This window comes from Leucopleurus acutus (assembly GCF_964270905.1).
Source record: "Leucopleurus acutus genome assembly, chromosome: X".
Classification (NCBI taxonomy): Eukaryota; Metazoa; Chordata; class Mammalia; order Artiodactyla; family Delphinidae; genus Leucopleurus; species Leucopleurus acutus.
This window is the reverse complement of record NC_139148.1, coordinates 91007828-91021756: the sequence shown is the minus strand read 5'-3', so window position 1 is coordinate 91021756 and position 13929 is coordinate 91007828. Positions and strand designations below refer to the sequence as shown.

At 38.3% G+C, this 13929-nt stretch overlaps 1 protein-coding gene and 1 long non-coding RNA gene across 3 annotated transcripts in view; both read right to left on the bottom strand.

Moving 5' to 3' along the window:
* IL1RAPL2 (interleukin 1 receptor accessory protein like 2) overlaps window positions 1–13929 on the bottom strand; it is a gene marked incomplete at both ends in the record, with an annotated part of 1088726 nt that overhangs the window by 869461 nt on the left and 205336 nt on the right. The gene's annotated exons all lie outside the window — the stretch shown is intronic.
* Window positions 10408–13929, bottom strand: part of LOC309978510 — an 88302-nt gene continuing 84780 nt past the window's right edge. The window contains exon 2 of one of the 2 annotated variants that reach the window (XR_014327132.1): window positions 10408–10566. This is a non-coding gene — a long non-coding RNA (uncharacterized lncRNA). The remainder of the gene's footprint in view (window positions 10567–13929) is intronic. The other variant, XR_014327133.1, reaches the window with a different exon arrangement.

The window sequence follows — 13929 nt, the reverse complement described above, 5'->3', positions numbered from 1 at the left end:
GCAAAAATTAATTGGAAAGGTATAGCTTCACAGAACATCTTGGGCTGTGCAAATTTATGCTGCCACAGAAGCAGCACTTATGTTTTTGAAGGGATCAAATATATGAGAATTATATATACACATGATGATGTCACAATGTCAGATGCCCCAGTGGGGACAAGTCCATCAAGTTCTTTCCTGAAGTCAATTGCTGTTGTAAATATCTCTGGTACTAGATTTCAAACAAAGTGAAAAGGAAGGAGCGGGACCATTGCTTTTTTCCCCCAGTTCTCTTTAGAGCAGACAGGTAATTTAATACCTTAAGGGAGGGAAAGTATCCCTAAACGATAATCTACCTCTTCAGAAGAGTATCTCTCAAAATACATGTCCACATAGAGAATTTCAGAGCTTTGCATGAGAGAGCAGTCTAATACCCTGCTACTGGTATGTCTAGAATATCTTCTCCTCAATCTCACAATGTAGCCAAAGTTTATACTCTTAAAACTGGATTATTCCACTTGAATCCAGGAGAAGACAGGAGTAACTTAATGTAATGAATATACTCATAGACTCACTCAAAAGCACTTTCTAACCGGGTCTACTGGAAGTAGCCTCCTGATGGGTCTCCCTACCTCTGGGCTTGTCTATCTTCAATCCATTTTTTACACTGCAGCAGAGTGATTTTCCACCAGGGACTCCCTAGTACCTTTAAGGACAAAGTCTGATTTTTTTTAGTAGATGTTTATTGGAGTATAATTGCTTCACAATACTGTGGTAGTTTCTGTTGTACAACAAAGTGAAATCAGCCATATGCATACATATATTGCCATATGTGGCATAAATGGCCCTACATTAGAGGCTCCAGCTTAACTTCTAGATTAATCTCTTTACATTTCTCTCTACAAATGTTACAATTCTCCCTCCTAAATATATTTCAAATCTATGCCCATGAATTGGTCCACATATGCATTGCAGTCACTGTGGGCCTTTATTACTTTTTAGCTAGATTGGTAAAATAACCTCCTAACTGGTCTCCCTTCCTCCAGTCTCTATGCCCTCCAATCCATGAGCCAGACTATGAAGAGTGCACCTAAAATGCCAATCTGATTATCTACCTCCCCTAGTTAAAAGACACCCACAGCAATCTCTTTCTTACAGAGAAGAGGCCAAATCCTTCTTAGCTTGGTTAACAGGGTCCCTCTCATGTAACACGTGGGCGTCATCAACCTCTCTAGTCTCATTGTCTCACAATCCACATACCCATGCTCCAGCCATGCTGACTGTTATACTCGTCAGCATCCAGCATAGTTCTTATATATATGACACAAGTTTTAAACAAACACAAAGGAGTATAAGAAGCAATCATTATTGCTGGTGAATAACTTAAACAGCTAAAATTTGGGGAAATAGAAGAGGCAATTAGATGCTACTTGCTCTGCTTTATTCCTTACACATACACATTCCTCATGTCTACCTCCCTGTGGTACAGTTTTTAGTTCCCCAACTCAAAATGGCATTTTTATTTGGGTTTTTGTTTGCATAGTGATACAGTTTTGAAAGCATATATAAAGGCTGTAAGTTGGATTGGTCACATTACTGGTTTCTAGAATCTTCTTGAGTAGTGGCTGCAAAGTTTACACAGGGTGAGGAACCTTTACTATACTATACCAGATAACCTCAACCCACTATCCAAGAACATGGCCATGTTCAGTAAACACACACTCATTTTTGCCCCAAATTTTAAAATTATCTTCCATTAGCTCAATTAAAATACACTTACCGGCATTTAAACCCTAGTAATGTTTGCTCTGAGTCCAAACAAACAAGATAAACTCCCAACTAGGTATAAATTGATTATATTAGCTTTTATTTTCTTCTAAAACCACAAAACAAGGTTCTCTAGGCTGAAAGGTCTCCTGTATCACTTAATATAAGGGGTCGGCAAACGTTCTACCGTAGACAACCAACAAGTAAATATTTTAGGCTTTTGTGGGTCATAAGGTCATAACTATCTAGCTCTGCCATTATAATGCAAAAGAAGCCCTAGAAATATGTAAATGAAGAACATAACTATGTTCCAATAAAACTCTATTTAAAAACAGAGGCTGCTACAGATTGATGGTCAGTTTCCTCTCAAAATTCCTATGTATGTTGAAATCAGTTCCCCCAAGTGATGGTATTTGGAGGTGGGACCTTTGGGAGGTGTTAAGTCATGAGGGTAGAGCCTTCATGATTGGGATTTATAAGGGCATTCTCTTATTAAAAAAAAAAAAAAAGGTCCCAGGGAACTCCCTTCCCCCTTAGAGATGTGAAGCCAAAGAAAAAGATTGTCATTTATGAACCAGAAAGGGGACTCTCACCAGACATTGATTCTGCCAGTGCCTGATCTTGGACTTCTCAGTCTCCAGAATTGTGACAACTAAATTTCTGTTGTTTATGAGCAACGTAATTTACAATATTCTGTTATAGAAGCTTGAACGAACTAAGATAGAGGTGGTATGCCAAATGTGGTTTGTGGGCCATAGTTTGCTGACCTCAAACTATTTTGACTGTGATTCACATTAAGACATTTTACTCCCGGTCCAGTATATATTTACATACACGTATATAAAACAACATTTAGCAAAGACAAAATTATCCTTACTATGTGCAATGTACCCCAATATCTTCCATTTTATTTCTTTAAAATGCTGGTTTTAACCTACCAAATTGATTCTAAAACCCACTGATGAGTTGTGACTCACAAACTTACAATGTTCCCATGGATTTCACTGTCTTATTCACTGTCTGAGTCACATCAGAAGTAACTTTAAGTAACTAGCATTCGATACTCATTCTTTCATTCATTCATCAGTTCAATGCACATTTATTAAACAGACACTATGTGTCACATGGAAAAGTGCCATTACAACTAATATACCAATTGTGTGGTCTGTAGAAGGAAGGCTACTGCCAATACAGGTTCTGAATCCAACTGAGTGAAGATTCCAGAGGTACTCTGAATAAGTACTCAAATATGCCACTTTGATTGTTCTGGCTTTGCATCTTTTCCCAACTTAAAGCAGTTTCTCTGCCACTTTCTTCCTGCATTGCTATCTTAGGATATGTTCCAGAAACATAGTGAATCCTCTTGAAGTTTTAAGAACTCAAGAGCAAAGAATGTGAGACTTAATAAGTGTTTCTGAACGAGGACTATCTTTAGCCTGAGTGACTCTCTTTATCTCTGTTTGGCCTCTGAAGTTAATTGATCAACCTATAAAATTGAAAGGAAAAGAAAATCACTGTGGGAATCCAAAGGCTCTTTATAACAGCCTAGAGGCTAAGTGAATGCCAGGTAGCAGGCAATAGCCAGGACTCAAGGAAGGTAATTGGTTGTTTGGTTTACATCCCCTCTGCGTTCTGACAAGAGTTCTTAATGACAACTCCACATCAAGCTTCTCCCAAGTGTGGGAGCCTTTAGGGGCCCCAAAGCTAAAGAAAGTCATATACTATTCAAGAAAGATGGCTTCCATGTTAAGACAAGTCTTGCCACCCAGAGTGAGAAAATGGCTGAAAAAAATGATCATTTTACATTTAGAGTTTGAACTGAAGTGGTCAATGTTATTCAACTCAAAATATGAACTGTACTCTTTCTTGACAGAGGAGTTAAACTGAGGGACCAAAGATGCCCATAAAATAGTATAAACTAACCATTTTAATAATAAATGTGGTGACAGAAGCTAAGTCTTAGTTCTAGAAATCAGTTCATGATTAGCTGGGCCAAGTGGCAAAGGGAAACTATTCTTCACAGCTTAGATGGATACTTTGGGAATTAGCAACTATTCCATGAGCTTCTGCCCACAGCCAAGCTGTTTGAGACAGTGAAACAGTTTCACAGAGCATAGGGTCACTTGTCTGAGAAGAATCACTGCATTCACCCTGGTTCTTAATTTAATCCCAAGATTTATCTCTATAATCTGTCATTGGAAGCTTTTGAGGAGGAGAGAAATGAAAAAGATATTGGGAGTTGCAAATTTCTAATTTATCATCTCATTTGAAAAGTCCTACCTTGGGTAGCAGAAATATTGATAAACAATGGAATTTGTTACCCCTCAGGATACTGTAATAAATCTAAACAACTATCCCCCTTTCTATCATGTCCCAGAAGAAGTTTTTACAAAAACTCATAGGTGGTTAAATGATCCACATTTTTCAACTGGGTGGAATAGAAGATTTGGTCTCTTTTGCCTTCTTTTCTACCTAGACCAGTGGACGGCAGTGATCTGAGCAAGTGTACTCTGTTTCACAGATTAAAATTACCCTTGACTGGGTTGTTCCAAGTTCCAGCCTGGGGCACAGAGAATTAATAAGCGTATTTGATTCTCACACCCAACGACATTCTCCAGCCACCTTGCCTTTATAGTGTTATAGGTGTTATTTCTATCTCCATCTCCCAGTTTTGTGTTTTATTTCTCAATTGGTTTAGAAAGCAAGCAGGGAAAAGGTGTGCTGTGGGATTTATTAGCCCCCATAAAGACTCCCAACATTTTCTTAACTGTTTTTCCTGTTTCTAGTCATAGTGTCCTCCAATCCTCCCTCCACACTCCTTCAAGAATAATCTTCCTAACACACATCTGACCTTGTCACTACCTTGCTCAAAATATTAAGATGGCTTCACTGATTTCTCTTATATTTAATAAAGCATAAGTAAATGGGAATCATGTTATTATTATAAAAATAAAGTCAAATGTATTTTTGCTTATTTTAAAAAGTAAGTTATGAATAAAGTTTACAACTTTATTCCTAGTAACTGTATAAGCTTTCTAGACTGCCATAACAAAGTAACACAGACTAGGTAGCTTGAACAACAGAAATTTATTTTCTAACATCTCTGGAGGTTAGAAGTTCCAGATCAAGGTTTGGGCAAGACTGGTTTCTGCTAAGGGCCTCTCTCCTTGGCTTTTAGATGGCAGTCTTCCTCCTGTGTGTTCACTTGGTCTTCCCTCTGTGGCTGTCTGTGTCCCAATCTCCTCTTTTCATAATGACAGATTGGATTAGGACCTCACCTTAATTGTTTCATTTTACCTTAATTACTTCTTTAAAGGCCCTGTTCCAATTCGGTCACAATCTTAGGTACTGGGGGTTATAAATTCAACATATGAATTTGGGAGGAGACATGATTTAGCTCACAACAATAACCAATAAGTTGTTCAATACAAGCAGGTCACAAATTGCCGTTCACCAATGTGCCTTGAGATACAGTACAGATCTTTAATATAACATAAAAGGGCTACCATGTTCAAGTCTATGTCAGCTTTCCAGCAACATCGTTCACTTCTTCTTACATTAAATTTCAGTCTCAAACTACATTCAAGTTGTACCTTGCTGTTTCATGCTGCTGAGCATTTATGTAGGCTGTTCTATGCCTGGAATGCCTTCCCTTGGTTTGTCTAACAAACTCTTATTTGTCCTTTAGACCCAGCTCAAACTTCATCTCTTTTCTGGCTACACTTTTCCTTGTACTTATGTTTGACAGAACCTACCACACTCTTATTTTTTATTATGTCTGTCTCTTCTGCAATACAGAGAGCTCCTTGAGGGCACTGATTGCATTTTATTTATGTCCCCAGTCCTCCCAGGTGCCTGGCACATAGTGGACAGTCAAATATTTATTAATAAGCAGACAAATAATTTAGTTATTAAAGAAAAAGTAGACTTGTTTAAGGGTCACTATTAGCCTTATGAAACTGAATGATATGAAGGACAACCAAAATGATTTTCCATGAAGCATTTTTGGAATCTTGGTCAGTTAAAATACTAACAAGACAAACCACTGATCTGACCTGTAATAGCATTTTGTCAAGGGAGGGGATTTTAGCATTTCTTTCTAAATCTTCTAGGTGTTTGAAGAATCTACGTAATACAGTTAAGAGTAAGGCCCTGGCAATAAAGGTGGAAAGTACTAGGCAGAAATCTAGGTCAAGGTTTGTCAGAATGAGATGATATGTACCAAGGTCAAAGTCTAAGGAAAGGGAAAGAAAAGGAGGAAATGAGACAGCTAGAGTCAAGATCTAGGAAGACCATCTGGAGGCCTTAAGTCCTTGACTGTAGTTGGCAGTAGTTTCACATCATTCTTATCCTGGATTCCAATTTAACTAATTTCCTCCCACTTGGCCAACCTGGCCATTCACTGAGATAGTTTTTATTTTCCAGTCATATATCATTTTTTCTACATACTCCATGAGGCAAGGGTGATGTTTTATACATCTTTGGTGTGTCATACACCACACAGAGTTCCAATTCAGATGAGCAAGGGGAATAGCTGTTGATTAATTATGTTTGAAATTCAGAAAGAACATCATATGGCATGCAAAGGACAAAGGTAGATACAAAGAAACAGAGGGAAAAAATAGAAAAAACAAATCAACTGAGGAAGTGAAAATAACAATGGTGGCATTTTCCCCACCATATCTACTTTACCCTGAGATACAGTCAGGGGGTAGAAAGAGTTTTTTCACCATGAGCTATTTCTTTATATTCATTACAGAATTACAGCGCAAGGACTGCCTGTCTCTAGCCTCCATCTCTGATAAATGGGTCAGCTCCATTGGCTATAGTTAGTGACAGTCCTTGGTCTTGACAGCTTGACTTAATTAATCTATTTAATTTATTGATCAAGCAGACAGCAAAAGAACATTCTCCATTAAATGGGTTTTTATCATCTGGAGTTATAGAGCTAAATGTCTTTTTAAAATCTGAAATTTAGTTAGCACATGACATGCTGTCTGTCTTACAAACTACTTGCAAAGAGGAAAATGCAAAGATTAAAAATGGCTCTGTGGCTTTAAGTAATGACCAAGAGGTCAGACTGTAAAATTGAACTCTATTCTGCCTGTCCACTTCACTGAAACTGCAATGCAAAGCAATATTGCCTCCAAGTAGTTTTAGGCTGATGTCTGAAGTTACAGTCATTAAACTATATTACATATGTTGTGCAGAGCAGGCAGGTGATAGGCTGTGATTTTCTGAGGCCCATTATGTTCATTATAGAGAAGGAGGTTACCTTACACCAGCTAGAGTAAATCCCCGTCCTATCCAGATCCAATAACTTATTGTTTCCCCAAATTACAGCTCCATGGCCAACTCCCTAATACCAGTCTGTGATAATCACAGCACCCATCATTAATTGGGATTCAGGAACTGCATTAGGCACTTTAACATGTTCTTCCTTTGATCTATACATAAATCCTGTCAGGAAAATCTCATTATATAAGCACTTTTTACAGCTGAGGAGACTGAGGCTTAGAGACATTAATAGATAGGGCTGGAGTTTGAACCCAGGTCTGTGTGATTCCAAAGCCTGTGCTCTTTCCACTATTCCTTGCTGACCCACTCTGACCTTGCTTCAGCACATAATTTAGCACTTGATTAGAGGTGTCTTTGTGTTACTTTCAGGTTGTTTCATGTCTCTTTCAGCAAACTAGAAGCCTTTACTTTATCCTCTCCCTTTACTCTTGGCCTTCACACATCCAGAAGATTCATAGGTAAATAAATGCCCACAAGTAAAGGCACCCATAGATATCTCAGTAGAACAGCTAGAAACAGTGAACTCTTTAAGGTTGACACAGCATTCAATATGGAGGGAAAAACATATTAGCAATAGAGCACACAGCCTAGTAGCCTCATTAGAAATAAATATAAAAGCCATTTGAACAAAACCTCAATGGGAGAAGAGCTGAATAGGATAGGTCAATCAAGCCATTATCTGTATAAATTTAGTACCATATTACTGTTTCAGAGTCTCAGCAATGTGGGAAAGAGATTAATCTCTGGTCTTCCTTGCAATCCCATTTTTATTTATTTCTATCCAGCTGTCTAGCTAAAGAATGACTCTTCCAATTCAAAGGCTAAATGAAAGGTCATTGGCTCTTGACAATATTTTCAGATCCTTTGGGGAAACACTTGGGTTTTGCTCGTCTCTATATGTAATACCAGTTCATTCATATTATTCTGATTTGAGCATTTTCTTTTAAACTGTTCTCTATAAAATGCAATAGTCCTTTATTTTAGACCAGACACATGCTTCACACTTAACCTAAACCAAACAGATGAGTGAAGGTGGAGTGGATGGTGGTTTAAATTTTTTTTAAGTTTATATTTCTCTTGATCTATGAATTCTTTGGAAGAGGTAAGAGCTCCTAAAAGCTTTAGGCAAATGAATTTGAGTTTTATTCTCTTTTAATTACTAGTTTTAATGAAATACAGAAGTTGGGTTTTGTTTTGAAACAAATTTGTTCACAAGTTTACTTGTTTGTGTTTAACTTTGCTTTGGTTTATGGCTCACCAAAAAAACTAGCAATTGGTCTAAATTAGGAAAATGGTGAAGTTCATGCCAATAGGAGCTCTGCAGTTGAGGTCAAGTTCCTCTGCCAAAAATTCTGTAAAGCCTGTGCTGTAGGTAACCTCCCAAATGCTTAATTAATATGAATTACAATCATTTAAAAATTTCTTCTGAGCATCTACCATGTACAAAACTCACTGCTATACATTAGGGATACCAAGTAAATATAGTCTCTACCCTCAAGGAACAAAGGAATCCCAAATCTTAGACACTGCGTTATTTAGCAATTAAATCTAGGAGCATTTTGATTTATATTTTCATCATGGTACCAACACATGCCTTTATTATCATTATTAATAACTTTATTAAAGTCCAAATTTATCCTTCAACCTTAGGATCTGAGTGATGAAAGACTACATGTACTGGGTGAACAAAAAACTTTTAGAATATTGCCTCCTGCAATATAAAGGTGAGAGAACTCTAAATACAATGCCCCTGATTTTCCTCTAAAACTACAGTATTCTAAAAATTAGCTAAAAGAATGAATATTTGATTACAGGAGTACCTTGGAAATATTGTGTGTTCAGTTCTAGACCACCGAATAAAGTGAATATTGCAAAAAAGCATGTCACACAAATTGTTTGGTTTCCCAGGGCATATAAAGTTATGTTTACCCTATACTATAATCTGTTAATTGTAAATACCATTATGTCTAAGAAAACAATGCCTATACCTTAATTTAAAAATAATGCTGTTGGAAAAAATGGCACAAATAAGCTTGCTTGACCCAGGGTTGTCACAAACCTTCGATCTGTAGAAAACGCATTACCTGTGAAGTGCAATAAAGCAAAGCACAATAAAACAAGGTATGCCTGTATGTGTAGCTGTATGATTGCTACCAGCAGCAGGTACTATAGGGACAAGAACATAAATTCAGGGTGAAGAAAGCAATGACATTCCATATGGCAGCCCTGATTAACCCAAAGAGTGGGAAGATTTAAAGCTACTACCCAGGCAATAGTGTTCTGCAAGCCATCCAATAGCCACTTGTTCTCAGCTCTAAAATTGTGGCCTGAGGACTGTTGATAGACTACAAGGGTCCTCCATAGAAAATCCACACTGGCCCCTAATTTAAATATTTATAATAAGGCCACTCAACACCACTTTCCATCACGAAAATGTAATAGCAACATTTAATAAAGAAACAGGTCTCACTATATTGGAATCTCATAGAAGTGGTTCCAGTCTTTCCATTAACTCTGGGGTGAGAGTCTTCTTTGTGGAGGGCCAGATTTGGGATAGTATGTACACTATGGGAGATGATTTGTTGCACTGTGAACTAAAAAAATGTTTGAGAATTACTAACCTGCTGTGATCTGGTACATCTTTATAATTCTTCACCCTCCAGCCCTTGGAGCCTCAAGAAAGGACAAAGAAATTTACACACAGAAAGGATTATGTCATTCCTCAACACCCTGCCACCTGCACGTCTAATATCTTAAGTCCTAAACCTATATGCCCCAACCTATCTGACTTTCTCGTACCACTAGGGAGGCCCATGACCTTTTCAAACATTCAATAAAGAAGTGACTCGTTAAGTATTTAGGAATCAGGCCGGGCACAGGAGTTCTAGCCTCCAGTGGCCAAATAAGTGTTTTCTCAGTTGCCTGTAAGATAAGCAGTATTTTCCTTTAAAGTTTCGAGGAGAGCTTCTGGGAAGATGGCAGAAGAGTAAGACGCAGAGATCACCTTCCTCCCCACAGATACACCAGAAATACATCTACACGTGGAACAACTCCTACAGAACACCTACTAAACGCTGGCTGAAGACCTCAGACCTCCCAAAAGCATCAGAAGCAGCGGATTAAATCTCTACAATCAACTTGATGTACTCTGCATCTGTGGAATACATGAATAGACAACGAATCATCCCAAATTGAAGAGGTGGACTTTGAGAGCAAGATTTATGATTTTTGCCCCTTTTCCGCTTTTTTGAGTGTGTATGTGTATGCTTCGGTGTGAGATTATGTCTGTATAGCTTTGCTTCCACCATTTGTCCTAGGGTCCTATCTGTCTGGTTTTTTTTGTTTTGTTTTTTGTTTTTTAAATTTTTTTCTTAATAATTATTTTTTTATTTTAATAACTTTATGATATTTTATCTTACTTTATTTTATTTTACTTTATCTTCTTTCTTTCTTTTTTTCCTTCCTTCCCTCCTCCCTTCCTCCCTTCCCCCCTCCCTCCCTCCCTCTCTCCCTTCTTCCTTCCTTCCCTCCTTCCTTCCTTTCTTCCTCCCTCCCTCCCTCAATCCCTCCCTCTCTCTCTTTCGTTCTTTCTTTCTTTCTTTCTTCCTTCTTCTACTAATTCTTTCTTTCTACTTTTTCTCCCTTTTATTCTGAGCCATGTGGATGAAAGGCCCTTGGTGGTGCAGCCAGGAGTCAGTGCTGAGCCTCTGAGGAGGGAGAGCCAACTTCAGGACCCTGGTCCACAAGAGACCTCCCAGCTCCACATAATATCAAACGGCAAAAATCTCCCAGAGATCTGCATCTCAACACCAGCACCCAGCTTCACTCAACGACCAGCAAGCTACAGTGCTGGACATCCTATGCCAAACAATGAGCAAGACAGGAACACAACACAACCCATTAGCAGAGAGGCTGCCTAAAATCATAATAAGGCCACAGACACCCCAAAACACACCACCAAACGTGGACCTGCCCACCAGAGAGACAAGATTCAGCCTCAACCACCAGAACACAGGCACTACTCCCCTCCACCAGGAAGCCTACACAACCCACTGAACCAACCTTAGCCACTGGGGACAGACACCAAAAACAACGGGAACTACAAACTTACAGTCTGCAAAAAGGAGACCCCAAACACAGTAAGATAAGCAAAATGAGAATACAGAAAAACACACAGCAGATGAAGGAGCAAGATAAAAACCCTCCAGACCTAACAAATGAAGAGGAAAGAGGCAGTCTACCTGAAAAAGAATTCAGAATAATGATAGTAAAGATGATCCAAAATCTTGGAAATAGAGTAGACAAAATGCAAGAAACATTTAACAAGAACCTAGAAGAACTAAAGAAGAAACAAACAATGAGGAACAACACAATAAATGAAATTGAAAATACTCTAGATGGGATCAATAGCAGAATAACTGAGGCAGAAGAACGGATAAGTGACCTGGAAGATAAAATAGTGGAAATAACTACTGCAGAGCAGAATACAGAAAAAAGAATGAAAACAACTGAGGACAGTCTCAGAGACCTCTGGGACAACATTAAACACGCCAACATTCGAATTATAGGGGTCCCAGAAGAAGAAGAGAAAAAGAAAGGGACTGAGAAAATACTTGAAGACATTACAGTTGAAAACTTCCCTAATATGGGAAAGGAAATAGTTAATCAAGTCCAGAAAGCACAGAGAGTCCCGGAGCCACGGCGGAGTGCACAGCAACGGGTGCGGAGGGCAAAGCGGGGAGATTCCCGCACAGAGAATCGGTGCCGACCAGCACTCACCAGCCCGAGAGGCTTGTCTGCTCACCCGCCGGGGTGGGCGGGGCTGATAAATCCAAGGAGAAATATGCCAAGACACATATTAATCAAACTGCCAAAAATTAAATACAAAGAAAACATATTAAAAGCAGCAAGGGGAAAACAACAAATAACACACAAGGGAATCCCCATAAGGTTAACAGCTGATCTTTCAGCAGAAACTCTGCAAGCCAGAAGGGACTGGCAGGACATATTTAAAGTGATGAAGGAGAAAATCAGGCAACCAAGATTACTCTACCCAGCAAGGATCTCATTCAGATTTGATGGAGAAATTAAAACCTTTACAGACAAGCAAAAGCTGAGAGTTCAGCACCAACAAACCAGCTTTAAAACAACTACTAAAGGAACTTCTCTAGGCAGGAAACACAAGAGAAGGAAAAGACCTATAATAACGAACCCAAAACAATTAAGAAAATGGTAATAGGAACATACATATCGATAATTACCTTAAATGTAAATGGACTAAATGCTCCCACCAAAAGACACAGATTAGCTGAATGGATACAAAAACAAGACCCATATACTTACTGTCTACAAGAGACCCACTTCAGACCTACAGACACATACAGACTGAAAGTAAGGGGATGGAAAAAGATATTCCATGCAAATGGAAATCAAAAGAAAGCTGGAGTAGCAATTCTCATATCAGACAAAATAGACTTTAAAATAAAGAATATTAGAGGAGACAAAGAAGGACACTACATAATGATCAAGGGATCGATCCAAGAAGAAGATATAACAATTGTAAATATTTATGCACCCAACATAGGAGCACCTCAATACATAAGGCAAATACTAACAGCCATAAAAGGGGAAATGGACAGTAACACATTCAGAGTAGGGGACTTTAACACCCCACTTTCACCAATGGACAGATCATCCAAAATGAAAATAAATAAGGAAACACAAGCTTTAAATGATACATTAAACAAGATGGACTTAATTGATATTTATAGGACATTCCATCCAAAAAAACAGAACACACATTTTTCTCAAGTGCTCATGGAACACTGTCAAGAATAGATCATATCTTGGGTCACAAATCAAGCCTTGGTAAATTTAAGAAAATTGAAATTGTATCAAGTATCTTTTCCGACCACAACGCTATGAGACTAGATATCAATTACAGGAAAAGACCTGTAAAAAATACAAACACGTGGAGGCTAAACAATACACTAATTAATAACAAAGTGATCACTGAAGAAATCAAAGAGGAAATAAAAAAATACCTAGAAACAAATGACAATGGAGACACGACGACCCAAAATTTATGGGATGCAGCAAAAGCAGTTCTAAGAGGGAAGTTTATAGCAATACAATCCTACCTTAAGAAACAGGAAACATCTCAAATAAACAACCTAACCTTGCACCTCAAGCAATTAGAGAAAGAAGAACAAAAAAAACCCCAAAGTTAGCAGAAGGAAAGAAATCATAAAAATCAGATCAGAAATAAATGAAAAAGAAATGAAGGAAACAATAGCAAAGATAAAAAAACTAAAAGGTGGTTCTTTGAGAAGATAAACAAAATTGACAAGCCACTAGCCAAACTCATCAAGGGAAAAAGGGAGAAGACTCAAATCAATAGAATTAGAGATGAAAAAGGAGAAGTAACAACTGACACTGCAGAAATACAAAAGACCATGAGAGATTACTACAAGCAACTCTATGCCCATAAAATGGACAACCTGAAAGAAATGGACAAATTCTTAGAAATGTACAACCTGTGAAGACTGAATCAGGAAGAAATAGAAAATATGAGGAGACCAATCACAAGCACTGAAATTGAAACTGTGATTAAAAATCTTCCTGGGGGGGGAAGGCGGAAGATGGCGGAAGAGTAAGACGCGGAGATCACCTTCCTCCCCACAGATACACCAGAAATACATCTACACGTGGAACAACTCCTACAGAACACCTACTGAACACTGGCAGAAGACCTCAGACCTCCCAAAAGGCAAGAAACTCCCCACGTACCTGGGTAGGGCAAAAGAAAAAAAGAAAAAAACAGAGACAAAAGAATAAGGACGGCACTTGCACTAGTGGGAGGGAGCTGTGAAGGAAGAAAAGTTT